This window comes from Coregonus clupeaformis, unplaced genomic scaffold (genome assembly GCF_020615455.1).
Source record: "Coregonus clupeaformis isolate EN_2021a unplaced genomic scaffold, ASM2061545v1 scaf1066, whole genome shotgun sequence".
Lineage (NCBI taxonomy): Eukaryota > Metazoa > Chordata > Actinopteri > Salmoniformes > Salmonidae > Coregonus > Coregonus clupeaformis.
The window spans coordinates 116,411-135,000 of record NW_025534520.1 but is presented as its reverse complement, the minus strand read 5'-3'; the positions used below and the strand labels follow the sequence as shown (position 1 = coordinate 135,000).

Genomic DNA, 18,590 nt, shown 5'->3' with positions numbered 1-18,590 from the left:
GGCCCATCTGAAGTTTGCTAGAGTGCATTTGGATGATCCAGAAGAGGATTGGGAGAATGTCATATGGTCAGATGAAACCAAAATATAACTTTTTGGTAAAACTCAACTTCGTCGTGTTTGGAGGACAAAGAATGCTGAGTTGCATCGAAAGAACACCATACCTACTGTGAAGCATGGGGGTGGAAACATCATGCTTTGGGGCTGTTTTTTTCTGCAAAGGGACCAGGACGACTGATCCGTAAAGGAAAGAATGAATGGGGCCATGTATCGTGAGATTTTGAGTGAAAAACCTCCTTCCATCAGCAAGGGCATTGAAGATGAAACGTGGCTGGGTCTTTCAGCATGACAATGATCCCAAACACACCGCCCGGGCAACGAAGGAGTGGCTTCGTAAGAAGCATTTCAGGTCCTGGAGTGGCCTAGCCAGTCTCCAGATCTCAACCCCATAGAAAATCTTTGGAGGGAGTTGAATGTCTGTGTTGCCCAGTGACAGCCCCAAAAACATCACTGCTCTAGAGGAGATCTGCATGGAGGAATGGGCCAAAATACCATTATCAGTGTGTGAAAACCTTGTGAAGACTTACAGAAAACGTTTGACTGTGTCATTGCCAACAAAGGGTATATAACAAAGTATTGAGAAACTTTGTTATTGACCAAATACTTATTTTCCACCATAATTTGCAAATAAATTCATTAAAATCCTACAATGTGATTTTCTGGATTTTTTTTTCTTATTTTGTCTGTCATAGTTGACGTGTACCTATGATGAAAATTACAGGCCTCTCTCATCTTTTTAAGTGGGAGAACTTGCACAATTGGTGGCTGACTAAATACTTTTTTTCCCCACTGTATATCCATGGTGACCTCCTGGGTAACTATACATCCATATAGACATATATCCATGGGGACCTCCTGGGTAACTATACATCAATATAGACATATATCCATGGTGACCTCCTGGGTAACTATACAGACATATAGACATATATCCATGGGACCTCCTGGGTAACTATACATCCATATAGACATATATCCATGGTGACCTCCTGGGTAACTATACAGACATATAGACATATATCCATGGTGACCTCCTGGGTAACTATACATCCATATAGACATATATCCATGGTGACCTCCTGGGTAACTATACATCCATATAGACATATATCCATGGGACCTCCTGGGTAACTATACATCCATATAGACATATATCCATGGTGACCTCCTGGGTAACTATACATCCATATAGACATATATCCATGGGACCTCCTGGGTAACTATACATCCATATAGACATATATCCATGGTGACCTCCTGGGTAACTATACATCCATACAGACATATCCATGGCTCCTGGGTAACTATACATCCATACATATATCCATGGTGACCTCCTGGGTAACTATACATCCATAAGACATATATCCATGGTGACCTCCTGGGTAACTATACATCCATACATATATCCATGGTGACCTCCTGGGTAACTATACATCCATATAGACATATATCCATGGTGACCTCCTGGGTAACTATACAGACATATATCCATGGTGACCTCCTGGGTAACTATACATCCATATAGACATATATCCATGGTGACCTCCTGGGTAACTATACATCCATACAGACATATATCCATGGTGACCTCCTGGGTAACTATACATCCATACATATATCCATGGTGACCTCCTGGTAACTATACATCCATATAGACATATATCCAGGTGACCTCCTGGGTAACTATACATCCCATATAGACATATATCCATGGTGACCTCCTGGGTTACTATACATCCATACATATATCCATGGTGACCTCCTGGGTAACTATACATCCATATAGACATATATCCATGGTGACCTCCTGGGTAACTATACATCCATATACATATATCCATGGTGACCTCCTGGGTAACTATACATCCATATAGACATATATCCATGGTGACCTCCTGGGTAACTATACATCCATATAGACATATATCCATGGTGACCTCCTGGGTAACTATACATCCATAAGACATATATCCATGGGGACCTCCTGGGTAACTATACATCCATACATATATCCATGGTGACCTCCTGGGTAACTATACATCCATATAGACATATATCCATGGTGACCTCCTGGGTAACTATACATCCATAAGACATATATCCATGGTGACCTCCTGGGTAACTATACATCCATATAGACATATATCCATGGTGACCTCCTGGGTAACTATACATCCATATAGACATATATCCATGGTGACCTCCTGGGTAACTATACACATATAGACATATATCCATGGTGACCTCCTGGGTAACTATACATCCATATAGACATATATCCATGGTGACCTCCTGGGTAACTATACAGACATATATCCATGGTGACCTCCTGGGTAACTATACATCCATATAGACATATATCCATGGTGACCTCCTGGGTAACTATACATCCATATAGACATATATCCATGGTGACCTCCTGGGTAACTATACATCCATATAGACATATATCCATGGTGACCTCCTGGGTAACTATACAGACATATATCCATGGTGACCTCCTGGGTAACTATACATCCATATAGACATATATCCATGGGGACCTCCTGGGTAACTATACATCCATATAGACATATATCCATGGTGACCTCCTGGGTTACTATACATCCATATACACATATATCCATGGTGATCTCCTGGGTAACTATACATCCATATAGACATATATCCATGGTGATCTCCTGGGTAACTATACATCCATATAGACATATATCCATGGTGACCTCCTGGGTTACTATACATCCATATAGACATATATCCATGGTGACCTCCTGGGTAACTATACATCCATATAGACATATATCCATGGGGACCTCCTGGGTAACTATACATCCATATAGACATATATCCATGGGGACCTCCTGGGTTACTATACATCCATATAGACATATATCCATGGTGACCTCCTAGGTAACTATACATCCATATAGACATATATCCATGGTGACCTCCTGGGTAACTATACATCCATATAGACATATATCCATGGTGACCTCCTGGGTAACTATACAGACATATATCCATGGTGACCTCCTGGGTAACTATACAGACATATATCCATGGTGACCTCCTGGGTAACTATACATCCATAAGACATATATCCATGGTGACCTCCTGGGTAACTATACATCCATATAGACATATATCCATGGTGACCTCCTGGGTAACTATACATCCAACATATATCCATGGTGACCGCCTGGGTAACTATACATCCATATAGACATATATCCATGGTGACCTCCTGGGTAACTATACATCCATATAGACATATATCCATGGTGACCTCCTGGGTAACTATACATCCATATAGACATATATCCATGGTGACCTCCTGGGTAACTATACATCCATATAGACATATATCCATGGTGACCTCCTGGGTAACTATACATCCATATAGACATATATCCATGGTGACCTCCTGGGTAACTATACATCCATATAGACATATATCCATGGTGACCTCCTGGGTAACTATACATCCATCCAGACATATATCCATGGTGACCTCCTGGGTAACTATACAGACATATAGACATATATCCATGGTGACCTCCTGGGTAACTATACATCCATATAGACATATATCCATGGTGACCTCCTGGGTAACTATACATCCATATAGACATATGTCCATGGTGACCTCCTGGGTAACTATACATCCATATAGACATATATCCATGGTGATCTCCTGGGTAACTATACATCCATATAGACATATATCCATAGTGACCTCCTGGGTAACTATACATCCATATAGACATATATCCATGGTGACCTCCTGGGTAACTATACATCCATATAGACATATATCCATGGTGACCTCCTGGGTAACTATACATCCATATAGACATATATCCATGGTGACCTCCTGGGTAACTATACAGACATATATCCATGGTGACCTCCTGGGTAACTATACATCCATATAGACATATATCCATGGTGACCTCCTGGGTAACTATACATCCATATATACATATATCCATGGTGACCTCCTGGGTAACTATACATCCATATAGACATATGTCCATGGTGACCCTCCTGGGTAACTATACATCCATAGAGACATATATCCATGGTGACCTCCTGGGTAACTATACATCCATATAGACATATATCCATGGTGACCTCCTGGGTAACTATACATCCATATAGACATATATCCATGGTGACCTCCTGGGTAACTATACATCCATATAGACATATATCCATGGTGACCTCCTGGGTAACTATACATCCATATAGACATATATCCATGGTGACCTCCTGGGTAACTATACAGACATATATCCATGGTGACCTCCTGGGTAACTATACATCCATATAGACATATATCCATGGTGACCTCCTGGGTAACTATACAGACATATATCCATGGTGACCCTCCTGGGTAACTATACATCCATATAGACATATATCCATGGTGACCTCCTGGGTAACTATACAGACATATATCCATGGTGACCTCCTGGGTAACTATACATCCATATAGACATATATCCATGGTGACCTCCTGGGTAACTATACATCCATATAGACATATATCCATGGTGACCTCCTGGGTAACTATACATCCATATAGACATATATCCATGGTGACCTCCTGGGTAACTATACAGACATATATCCATGGTGACCTCCTGGGTAACTATACAGACATATATCCATGGTGACCTCCTGGGTAACTATACATCCATATAGACATATATCCATGGTGACCTCCTGGGTAACTATACATCCATATAGACATATATCCATGGTGACCTCCTGGGTAACTATACATCCATAAGACATATATCCATGGTGACCTCCTGGGTAACTATACATCCATATAGACATATATCCATGGTGACCTCCTGGGTAACTATACATCCATATAGACATATATCCATGGTGACCTCCTGGGTAACTATACATCCATAGACATATATCCATGGTGACCTCCTGGGTAACTATACATCCATATAGACATATATCCATGGTGACCTCCTGGGTAACTATACATCCATATAGACATATATCCATGGTGACCTCCTGGGTAACTATACATCCATATAGACATATATCCATGGTGACCTCCTGGGTAACTATACATCCATACAGACATATATCCATGGTGACCTCCCTGGGTAACTATACAGCCATATAGACATATATCCATGGTGACCTCCTGGGTAACTATACATCCATATAGACATATATCCATGGTGACCTCCTGGGTAACTATACATCCATATAGACATATATCCATGGTGACCTCCTGGGTAACTATACATCCATATAGACATATATCCATGGTGACCTCCTGGGTAACTATACATCCATATAGACATATATCCATGGTGACCTCCTGGGTAACTATACATCCATATAGACATATATCCATGGTGACCTCCTGGGTAACTATACATCCATATAGACATATATCCATGGTGACCTCCTGGGTAACTATACATCCATATAGACATATATCCATGGTGACCTCCTGGGTAACTATACAGACATATATCCATGGTGACCTCCTTGGTAACTATACATCCATATAGACATATATCCATGGTGACCTCCTGGGTAACTATACATCCATATATACATATGTCCATGGTGACCTCCTGGGTAACTATACATCCATATAGACATATGTCCATGGTGACCTCTTGGGTAACTATACATCCATAGAGACATATATCCATGGTGACCTCCTGGGTAACTTAACATCCATATAGACATATATCCATGGTGACCTCCTGGGTAACTATACATCCATATAGACATATATCCATGGTGACCTCCTGGGTAACTATACATCCATATAGACATATATCCATGTTGACCTCCTGGGTAACTATACATCCATATAGACATATATCCATGGTGACCTCCTGGGTAACTATACAGACATATATCCATGGTGACCTCCTGGGTAACTATACATCCATATAGACATATATCCATGGTGACCTCCTGGGTAACTATACAGACATATATCCATGGTGACCTCCTGGGTAACTATACATCCAGACATATATCCATGGTGACCTCCTGGGTAACTATACAGACATATATCCATGGTGACCTCCTGGGTAACTATACATCCATATAGACATATATCCATGGTGACCTCCTGGGTAACTATACATCCATATAGACATATATCCATGGTGACCTCCTGGGTAACTATACATCCATATAGACATATATCCATGGTGACCTCCCTGGGTAACTATACATTAGACATATATCCATGGTGACCTCCTGGGTAACTATACATCCATATAGACATATATCCATGGTGACCTCCTGGGTAACTATACATCCATATAGACATATATCCATGGTGACCTCCTGGGTAACTATACATCCATATAGACATATATCCATGGTGACCTCCTGGGTAACTATACATCCATACAGACATATATCCATGGTGACCTCCTGGGTAACTATACATCCATATAGACATATATCCATGGTGACCTCCTGGGTAACTATACATCCATACAGACATATATCCATGGTGACCTCCCTGGGTAACTATACATCCATATAGACATATATCCATGGGTGACCTCCTGGGTAACTATACATCCATATAGACATATATCCATGGTGACCTCCTGGGTAACTATACAGACATATATCCATGGTGACCTCCTGGGTAACTATACATCCATATAGACATATATCCATGGTGACCTCCTGGGTAACTATACATCCATATAGACATATATCCATGGTGACCTCCTGGGTAACTATACATCCATATAGACATATATCCATGGGGACCTCCTGGGTAACTATACATCCATATAGACATATATCCATGGGGACCTCCTGGGTAACTATACAGACATATATCCATGGGACCTCCTGGGTAACTATACATCCATACAGACATATATCCATGGTGACCTCCTGGGTAACTATACATCCATATAGACATATATCCATGGTGACCTCCTGGGTAACTATACAGACATATATCCATGGTGACCTCCTGGTTAACTATACATCCATACAGACATATATCCATGGTTACCTCCTAGGTAACTATACATCCATATAGACATATATCCATGGTGACCTCCTGGGTAACTATACATCCATATAGACATATATCCATGGTGACCTCCTGGGTAACTATACATCCATATAGACATATATCCATGGTGACCTCCTGGGTAACTATACATCCATATAGACATATATCCATGGTGACCTCCTGGGTAACTATACATCCATATAGACATATATCCATGGTGACCTCCTGGGTAACTATACATCCATAAGACATATATCCATGGGGACCTCCTGGGTAACTATACATCCATACAGACATATATCCATGGGACCTCCTGGGTAACTATACATCCATATAGACATATATCCATGGTGACCTCCTGGGTAACTATACATCCATATAGCATATATCCATGGTGACCTCCTGGGTAACTATACATCCATATAGACATATATCCATGGTGACCTCCTGGGTAACTATACATCCATATAGACATATATCCATGGTGACCTCCTGGGTAACTATACATCCATATAGACATATATCCATGGGTGACCTCCTGGGAACTATACATCCATATAGACATATATCCATGGTGACCTCCTGGGTAACTATACATCCATATAGACATATATCCATGGTGACCTCCTGGGTAACTATACATCCATATGACATATATCCATGGTGACCTCCTGGGTAACTATACATCCATATAGACATATATCCATGGTGACCTCCTGGGTAACTATACATCCATATAGACATATATCCATGGTGACCTCCTGGGTAACTATACATCCATATAGACATATATCCATGGTGACCTCCTGGGTAACTATACATCCATATAGACATATATCCATGGTGACCTCCTGGGTAACTATACAGACATATATCCATGGTGACCTCCTGGGTAACTATACATCCATATAGACATATATCCATGGTGACCTCCTGGGTAACTATACATCCATATAGACATATATCCATGGTGACCTCCTGGGTAACTATACATCCATATAGACATATATCCATGGTGACCTCCTGGGTAACTATACATCCATATAGACATATATCCATGGTGACCTCCTGGGTAACTATACATCCATATAGACATATATCCATGGTGACCTCCTGGGTAACTATACATCCATATAGACATATATCCATGGTGACCTCCTGGGTAACTATACAGACATATATCCATGGTGACCTCCTGGGTAACTATACATCCATATAGACATATATCCATGGTGACCTCTGCGAACTATACATCCAAGACATATATCCATGGTGACCTCCTGCGAACTATACATCCATATAGACATATATCCATGGTGACCTCCTGGGCAACTATACATCCATATAGACATATATCCATGGTGACCTCCTTGGTAACTATACATCCATATAGACATATATCCATGGTGACCTCCTGGGTAACTATACAGACATATATCCATGGTGACCTCCTGGGTAACTATACATCCATATAGACATATATCCATGGTGACCTCCTGGGTAACTATACAGACATATATCCATGGTGACCTCCTGCAACTATACATCCGTATAGACATTATTCCAGGTGTACCATGGGGCTGAAGAGGAGCCAGTGGTAGCCTTCCTCCTGAGGGTTAGGGTTAGCTTAATGTGTGTGTCCAGGTGTATCGGGGGCTGAAGAGGAGCCAGTGGTAGCCCTCCTCCTGGGTTAGGGTTAGGCTATGTGTGTGTGTCCAGGTGTATCGGGGGCTGAAGAGGAGCCAGTGGTAGCCTTCCTCCTGGGTTAGGGTTAGGCTATGTGTGTGTGTCCAGGTGTATCGGGGGCTGAAGAGGAGCCAGTGGTAGCCTTCCTCCTGGGTTAGGGTTAGGCTATGTGTGTGTGTCCAGGTGTATCGGGGGCTGAAGAGGAGCCAGTGGTAGCCTTCCTCCTGGGTTAGGGTTAGGCTATGTGTGTGTGTCCAGGTGTATCGGGGGCTGAAGAGGAGCCAGTGGTAGCCTTCCTCCTGGGTTAGGGTTAGGCTATGTGTGTGTGTCCAGGTGTATCGGGGGCTGAAGAGGAGCCAGTGGTAGCCTTCCTCCTGCCAGGGTTAATGTTGGGTGTAATGTCTGTATAATGTGTGTGTCCAGGTGTATCAGGCTGAAGAGGAGCCAGTGGTAGCCTTCCTCCTGGGTTAGGGTTAGGCTATGTGTGTGTGTCCAGGTGTATCGGGGGCTGAAGAGGAGCCAGTGGTAGCCTTCCTCCTGGGTTAGGGTTAGGCTATGTGTGTGTGTCCAGGTGTATCGGGGGCTGAAGAGGAGCCAGTGGTAGCCTTCCTCCTGGGTTAGGGTTAGGCTATGTGTGTGTGTCCAGGTGTATCAGGCTGAAGAGGAGCCAGTGGTAGCCTTCCTCCTGCCGGGTTAATGTTGGGTTATGTCTGTATAATGTGTGTGTCCAGGTGTATCAGGCTGAAGAGGAGCCAGTGGTAGCCTTCCTCCTGCCAGGGTTAATGTTGGGTGTAATGTCTGTATAATGTGTGTGTGTCCAGGTGTATCGGGGGCTGAAGAGGAGCCAGTGGTAGCCTTCCTCCTGGGTTAGGGTTAGGCTATGTGTGTGTGTCCAGGTGTATCGGGGGCTGAAGAGGAGCCAGTGGTAGCCTTCCTCCTGGGTTAGGGTTAGGCTATGTGTGTGTGTCCAGGTGTATCGGGGGCTGAAGAGGAGCCAGTGGTAGCCTTCCTCCTGCCAGGGTTAATGTTGGGTGTAATGTCTGTATAATGTGTGTGTCCAGGTGTATCAGGCTGAAGAGGAGCCAGTGGTAGCCTTCCTCCTGCCAGGGTTAATGTTGGGTGTAATGTCTGTATAATGTGTGTGTGTCCAGGTGTATCGGGGGCTGAAGAGGAGCCAGTGGTAGCCTTCCTCCTGCCAGGGTTAATGTTGGGTGTAATGTCTGTATAATGTGTGTGTTTCCAGGTGTATCGGGGGCTGAAGAGAGACAGTGTTACCCCCTGCTGGCGGCGTTGGGTACTGTTTCTACTCCCAGGCCTGGCCTCAGCGCTGGTCGGTGTGTGTGTGTACGTGTTTGCCGAGACGGAGGACAACTACCTGTACACACACGTCTCTGGCACGTCCTGGTTGCCTCTAGTGTAGTGTTCCTGCTGCCTCCCAGAGAGACAGAGTCTGTTAACACCTGGAGCTCTGGAGTCTGTGGTTACACACTCTGCCACAGCACCAAGGAGGAATTATACACCGTTACCTGACCCTGGACCTGTGGTTACCAACTATCCGTTACCTGACCCTGGACCTGTGGTTACCAACTATACACTGTTACCTGACCCTGGACCTGTGGTTACACCTCTGCCACAGCACCAAGGAGGAATTATACACCGTTACCTGACCCTGGACCTGTGGTTACACACTCTGCCACAGCACCAAGGAGGAATTATACACCGTTACCTGACCCTGGACCTGTGGTTACACACTCTGCCACAGCACCAAGGAGGAACTATACACTGTTACCTGACCCTGGACCTGTGGTTACCAACTATACACTGTTACCTGACCCTGGACCTGTGGTTACACACTCTGCCACAGCACCAAGGAGGAACTATACACCGTTACCTGACCCTGGACCTGTGGTTACACACTCTGCCACAGCACCAAGGAGGAACTATACACTGTTACCTGACCCTGGACCTGTGGTTACCAACTATACACTGTTACCTGACCCTGGACCTGTGGTTACACTCTGCCCAGCACCAAGGAGAACTATACACCGTTACCTGACCCTGGACCTGTGGTTACACACTCTGCCACAGCACCAAGGAGGAACTATACACCGTTACCTGACCCTGGACCTGTGGTTACACACTCTGCCACAGCACCAAGGAGGAATTATACACCGTTACCTGACCCTGGACCTGTGGTTACACTCTGCCACAGCACCAAGGAGGAACTATACACCGTTACCTGACCCTGGACCTGTGGTTACACACTCTGCCACAGCACCAAGGAGAACTATACACTGTTACCTGACCCTGGACCTGTGGTTACACACTCTGCCACAGCACCAAGGAGGAACTATACACCGTTACCTGACCCTGGACCTGTGGTTACACACTCTGCCACAGCACCAAGGAGGATTATACACCGTTACCTGACCCTGGACCTGTGGTTACACACTCTGCCACAGCACCAAGGAGGAACTATACACCGTTACCTGACCCTGGACCTGTGGTTACACACTCTGCCACAGCACCAAGGAGGAATTATACAACCGTTACCTGACCCTGGACCTGTGGTTACACACTCTGCCACAGCACCAAGGAGGAACTATACACCGTTACCTGACCCTGGACCTGTGGTTATACACTCTGCCACAGCACCAAGGAGGAATTATACACCGTTACCTGACCCTGGACCTGTGGTTACCAACTATACACTGTTACCTGACCCTGGACCTGTGGTTATACACTCTGCCACAGCACCAAGGAGGATTATAACACCGTTACCTGACCCTGGACCTGTGGTTACCAAACTATACACCGTTACCTGACCCTGGACCTGTGGTTACACACTCTGCCACAGCACCAAGGAGGAACTATACACTGTTACCTGACCCTGGACCTGTGGTTACACACTCTGCCACAGCACCAAGGAGGAACTATACACTGTTACCTGACCCTGGACCTGTGGTTACACACTCTGCCACAGCACCAAGGAGGAATTATACACCGTTACCTGACCCTGGACCTGTGGTTACACACTCTGCCACAGCACCAAGGAGGAATTATACACTGTTACCTGACCCTGGACCTGTGGTTACACACTCTGCCACAGCACCAAGGAGGAATTATACACTGTTACCTGACCCTGGACCTGTGGTTACCAACTATACACTGTTACCTGACCCTGGACCTGTGGTTACCAACTATACACTGTTACCTGACCCTGGACCTGTGGTTACCAACTATACACTGTTACCTGACCCTGGACCTGTGGTTACCAACTATACACTGTTACCTGACCCTGGACCTGTGGTTACCAACTATACACTGTTACCTGACCCTGGACCTGTGGTTACCAACTATACACTGTTACCTGACCCTGGACCTGTGGTTACCAACTATACACCGTTACCTGACCCTGGACCTGTGGTTACCAACTATACACTGTTACCTGACCCTGGAACTGTGGTTACCAACTATACACTGTTACCTGACCCTGGACCTGTGGTTACCAACTATACACTGTTACCTGACCCTGGACCTGTGGTTACACACTCTGCCACAGCACCAAGGAGGAACTATACACTGTTACCTGACCCTGGACCTGTGGTTACCAACTATACACTGTTACCTGACCCTGGACCTGTGGTTACCAACTATACACTGTTACCTGACCCTGGACCTGTGGTTACCAACTATACACTGTTACCTGACCCTGGACCTGTGGTGACCAACTATACACTGTCTCATAGGTATCAGGGCTGTGACATACCAATATTGACAGATGTTTCCATGGAAACAATGAAAACACGACGCAGACAACTCTTTAGTCCTTTTAAAAACCCGCTGGATGTAAAATATAGTGTGCTATAGTTTGGAAAATAAATACATGGGACTGGATGACAACATAATGATGTTTGTCTCCAACATTAGGGCTGTTTTCCTAAAGAGCTTCAATCTTCTTGGTGTTTTGGTTTCCTTGCCACGGTACTATGGAGTATCCCAGTACTGGGATGGTCCCAGCCCAGCTAGGGTTAGGGCTAACCCTAACCCTAACCCTAACCCAATCTTCTTGGTGTTTTGTTTCCTTGCCACGGTACTATGGAGTATCCCAGTACTGGGATGGTCCCAGCCCAGCTAGGGTTAGGGCTAACCCTAACCCTAACCCTAACCCTAACCCAATCTTCTTGGTGTTTTGTTTCCTTGCCACGGTACTATGGAGTATCCCAGTACTGGGATGGTCCCAGCCCAGCTAGGGTTAGGGCTAACCCTAACCCTAACCCTAACCCAATCTTCTTGGTGTTTTGTTTCCTTGCCACCATACTATGGAGTATCCCAGTACTGGTATGGTCCCAGCCCAGCTAGGGCTAACCCTAACCCTAACCCAGTACTGGGATGGTCCCAGCCCAGCTAGGGCTAACCCTAACCCAGTACTGGGATGGTCCCAGCCCAGCTAGGGCTAACCCTAACCCTAACCCTAACCCTAACCCAGTACTGGGATGGTCCCAGCCCAGCTAGGGCTAACCCTAACCCTAACCCAGTACTGGGATGGTCCCAGCCCAGCTAGGGCTAACCCTAACCCTAACCTCCCCTAACCCTAACCCAGTACTGGGATGGTCCCAGCCCAGCTAGGGCTAACCCTAACCTAACCCTAACCTAACCCAGTACTGGGATGGTCCCAGCCCAGCTAGGGCTAACCCTAACCCTAACCCCTAACCCTAACTCCAGTACTGGGGATGGTCCCAGCCCAGCTAGGGCTAACCCTAACCCTAACCCTAACCCTAACCCAGTACTGGGATGGTCCCAGCCCAGCTAGGGCTAACCCTAACCCTAACCCAGTACTGGGATGGTCCCAGCCCAGCTAGGGCTAACCCTAACCCTAACCCTAACCCTAACCCAGTACTGGGATGGTCCCAGCCCAGCTAGGGCTAACCCTAACCCTAACCCTAACCCTAACCCAGTACTGGGATGGTCCCAGCCCTGCTAGCTGGATGGATATAATAATATGGCAGATATTTATAGTCAAGGATATAAATGTTTTCACAATAATATATTTATAGTTGATCTATCCCCGTATGACATCACACTTCCTGCTTATCCATCATGCCTTGCTCCTCCCCTTCCCTGCTTTAGTTTAGATTCACTACTAGAGAGATAAAGACTGATAGTTAAAGCTGGGATGTTCAATGGTATAGATCAGGCCTCTCCTTCTAATAAGGGACTGATTCAGACCTGTTATAGATCAGGCCTCTCCTTCTAATAAGGGACTGATTCAGACCTGTTATAGATCAGGCCTCTCCTTCTAATAAGGGACTGATTCAGACCTGTTTATAGATCAGGCCTCTCCTTCTAATAAGGGACTGATTCAGACCTGTTATAGATCAGGCCTCTCCTTCTAATAAGGGACTGATTCAGACCTGTTTATAGATCAGGCCTCTCCTTCTAATAAGGGACTGATTCAGACCTGTTTATAGATCAGGCCTCTCCTTCTAATAAGGGACTGATTCAGACCTGTTATAGATCAGGCCTCTCCTTCTAATAAGGGACTGATTCAGACCTGTTATAGATCAGGCCTCTCCTTCTAATAAGGGACTGATTCAGACCTGTTATAGATCAGGCCTCTCCTTCTAATAAGGGGACTGATTCAGACCTGTTTATAGATCAGGCCTCTCCTTCTAATAAGGGACTGATTCAGACCTGTTTATAGATCAGGCCTCTCCTTCTAATAAGGGATTGATTCAGACCTGTTTATAGATCAGGCCTCTCCTTCTAATAAGGGACTGATTCAGACCTGTTTATAGATCAGGCCTCTCCTTCTAATAAAGGGGACTGATTCAGACCTGTTTATAGATCAGGCCTCTCCTTCTAATAAGGGACTGATTCAGACCTGTTATAGATCAGGCCTCTCCTTCTAATAAGGGACTGATTCAGACCTGTTTATAGATCAGGCCTCTCCTTCTAATAAGGGACTGATTCAGACCTGTTTATAGATCAGGCCTCTCCTTCTAATAAGGGACTGATTCAGACCTGTAATAGATCAGGCCTCTCCTTCTAATAAGGGACTGATTCAGACCTGTTATAGATCAGGCCTCTCCTTCTAATAAGGGACTGATTCAGACCTGTTATAGATCAGGCCTCTCCTTCTAATAAGGGACTGATTCAGACCTGTTTATAGATCAGGCCTCTCCTTCTAATAAGGGACTGATTCAGACCTGTTTATAGATCAGGCCTCTCCTTCTAATAAGGGACTGATTCAGACCTGTTTATAGATCAGGCCTCTCCTTCTAATAAGGGACTGATTCAGACCTGTTTATAGATCAGGCCTCTCCTTCTAATAAGGGACAGATTCAGACCTGTTTATAGATCAGGCCTCTCCTTCTAATAAGGGACTGATTCAGACCTGTTTATGGATCAGGCCTCTCCTTCTAATAAGGGACTGATTCAGACCTGTTTATAGATCAGGCCTCTCCTTCTAATAAGGGACTGATTCAGACCCGGGACACCAGGTGAGCGTAATTACCTAGCAGAAACAGAATTGTTTCTGTCCTCAGGACCAGAAGTGTTTCTGTCCTCCAGGACCAGAAGTGTTTCTGTCCTCCAGGACCAGAAGTGTTTCTGTCCTCCAGGACCAGAAGTGTTTCTGTCCTCCAGGACCAGAAGTGTTTCTGTTCTCCAGGACCAGAAGTGTTTCTGTCCTCCAGGACCAGAAGTGTTTCTGTTCTCCAGGACCAGAACTGAACAGCCCTGAGTTAAAGGAATAGTGCAAGATTCTAGCAATGAAGCTGTTTCTCTCACGGATCCAGTTTATGTCTCTGTGCAGTTTGAAGGAGGTTAAAGGTAGTTTCACCAAGCCAATGCTAACTAGCATTAGCACAATGACTGGAAGTCTACCAGTACAGCTAGCACCTGTAGACTCGCGGTATCTGTCTTGATTCAAACACTACAACGTCTTGGTATATTGGCTCATAGTAACCCTTCCCCCAATACACTGGTACTAGGCTATATCATACTCATAGTAACCCTAACCCTTGAGCGAGGCAGTTGACCCCCAACAACAACTGCTCCCCGGGTGCCGATGATGTGGACGCCGATTTAAGGCAGCCCCCTGCACCTCCGATTCAGATGGGGTTACATGCGGAAGTCACATTTGGGTTGAAGGCATTCAGCTGTGCAGCTGACTGGGTTTCCCCCTAACCCTAACCCCCACACCTCAACGGGCCCTGTTCCAATTATATATCCTCTCTTCCTTCTCCTTAAAGCACCTTCATCACTTAAGTCTAGAAGTCTTTCTCTGAATCAGATTGTGTACGCAGTGCCTCTCCACCCTGTGTTCTGCAGGACCTGTTCCACCACACCGCTTATTTCCTGGTCATACTGCTTCTATGTCACAATGATATTCAGTTAGAATGAAGCATTTTAATGTTCTGGTGTTGGTTAATAATGATCATGTTTAGAATGTTTTAATGTTCTGGTGTTGGTTAATAATGATCATGTTTAGAATGTTTTAATGTTCTGGTGTTGGGTTAATAATGATCATGTTTAGAATGTTTTAATGTTCTGGTGTTGGTTAATAATGATCATGTTTAGAATGTTTTAATGTTCTGGTGTTGGGTTAATAATGATCATGTTTAGAATGTTTTAATGTTCTGGTGTTGGTTAATAATGATCATGTTTAGAATGTTTTAATGTTCTGGTGTTGGGTTAATAATGATCATGTTTAGAATGTTTTAATGTTCTGGTGTTGGGTTAATAATGATCATGTTTAGAATGTTTTAATGTTCTGGTGTTGGGTTAATAATGATCATGTTTAGAATGTTTTAATGTTCTGGTGTTGGTTAATAATGATCATGTTTAGAATGTTTTAATGTTCTGGTGTTGGTTAATAATGATCATGTTTAGAATGTTTTAATGTTCTGGTGTTAAATAATGATCATGTTTAGAATGTTTTAATGTTCTGGTGTTGGGTTAATAATGATCATGTTTAGAATGTTTTAATGTTCTGGTGTTGGGTTAATAATGATCATGTTTAGAATGTTTTAATGTTCTGGTGTTGGTTAATAATGATCATGTTTAGAATGTTTTAATGTTCTGGTGTTGGTTTAATAATGATCATGTTTAGAATGTTTTAATGTTCTGGTGTTGGGTTAATAATGATCATGTTTAGAATGTTTTAATGTTCTGGTGTTGGGTTAATAATGATCATGTTTAGAATGTTTTAATGTTCTGGTGTTGGGTTAATAATGATCATGTTTAGAATGTTTTAAGGTTCTGGTGTTGGGTTAATAAAGATCATGTTTTTATGTTCTGAAAGAGTTTTTGATCCCTCATGATCACATGTTATGTTAATGAGATGTTAATTGGATGTTTCTGATATGGTAAATATATGTTAATTTACACAGGGATGCTGAGAGCCTTTGCATCTTTTATGTGTGTGTCTGGACATTCTACAGCGTGTCTGGACATTCTACAGTGTATCTGGACATTCTACAGTGTGTCTGGACATTCTACAGTGTGTCTAGACATTCTACAGTGTATCTGGACATTCTACAGTGTGTCTGGACATTCTACAGTGTGTCTGGACATTCTACAGTGTGTCTGGACATTCTACAGTGTGTCTGGACATTCTACAGTGTATCTGGACATTCTACAGTGTGTCTGGACATTCTACAGCGTGTCTGGACATTCTACAGTGTGTCTGGACATTCTACAGTGTGTCTGGACATTCTACAGTGTGTCTGGACATTCTACAGTGTGTCTGGACATTCTACAGTGTGTCTGGACATTCTACAGTGTGTCTGGACATTCTACAGTGTGTCTGGACATTCTACAGTGTATCTGGACATTCTACAGTGTGTCTAGACATTCTACAGTGTGTCTGGACATTCTACAGTGTATCTGGACATTCTACAGTGTGTCTAGACATTCTACAGTGTGTCTGGACATTCTACAGTGTGTCTGGACATTCTACAGTGTGTCTGGACATTCTACAGTGTGTCTGGACATTCTACAGTGTGTCTGGACATTCTACAGTGTGTCTAGACATTCTACAGTGTGTCTGGACATTCTACAGTGTGTCTAGACATTCTACAGTGTGTCTGGACATTCTACAGTGTGTCTGGACATTATACAGTGTATCTGGACATTCTACAGTGTGTCTGGACATTCTACAGTGTGTCTGGACATTCTACAGTGTGTCTGGACATTCTACAGTGTGTCTGGACATTCTACAGTGTGTCTGGACATTCTACAGTGTGTCTGGACATTCTACAGTGTGTCTAGACATTCTACAGTGTGTCTAGACATTCTACAGGGTGTCTGGACATTCTACAGTGTGTCTGGACATTCTACAGTGTGTCTAGACATTCTACAGTGTGTCTGGACATTCTACAGTGTGTCCTAGACATTCTACAGTGTGTCTGGACATTCTACAGTGTGTCTGGACATTCTACAGTGTGTCTGGACATTCTACAGTGTGTCTGGACATTCTACAGTGTATCTGGACATTCTACAGTGTGTCTGGACATTCTACAGTGTGTCTGGACATTCTACAGTGTGTCTGGACATTCTACAGTGTATCTGGACATTCTACAGTGTGTCTGGACATTCTACAGTGTGTCTGGACATTCTACAGTGTGTCTGGACATTCTACAGTGTGTCTAGACATTCTACAGTGTGTCTAGACATTCTACAGGGTGTCTGGACATTCTACAGTGTGTCTAGACATTCTACAGTGTGTCTAGACATTCTACAGGGTGTCTGGACATTCTACAGTGTGTCTAGACATTCTACAGTGTGTCTG

At 44.1% G+C, this 18,590-nt stretch overlaps 2 long non-coding RNA genes across 4 annotated transcripts; one reads left to right on the top strand and one right to left on the bottom strand.

Annotated features, from left to right (window-relative positions):
- Nucleotides 1–10,221: 10,221 nt before the first annotated feature.
- On the bottom strand, nucleotides 10,222–13,214 carry LOC123486203. Of its 3 annotated transcripts, none has more exons than XR_006659279.1 (5): nucleotides 12,333–13,214; nucleotides 11,628–11,942; nucleotides 10,686–10,760; nucleotides 10,470–10,622; nucleotides 10,222–10,332 (listed from the first exon to the last, which is right to left on the bottom strand). It is a non-coding gene; the product is annotated as an uncharacterized LOC123486203 (long non-coding RNA). The 3 variants fall into 3 exon arrangements; XR_006659280.1 differs by lacking the exon at nucleotides 10,222–10,332 and having other exon boundaries at nucleotides 10,425–10,532; nucleotides 10,596–10,622; XR_006659278.1 differs by lacking the exon at nucleotides 10,222–10,332 and having other exon boundaries at nucleotides 10,425–10,622.
- Nucleotides 13,215–15,159: 1,945 nt separating this feature from the next.
- LOC123486205 lies at nucleotides 15,160–17,091 on the top strand. The gene is made up of 2 exons (XR_006659281.1): nucleotides 15,160–16,701; nucleotides 17,057–17,091. It is a non-coding gene; the product is annotated as an uncharacterized LOC123486205 (long non-coding RNA).
- Nucleotides 17,092–18,590: the final 1,499 nt, after the last annotated feature.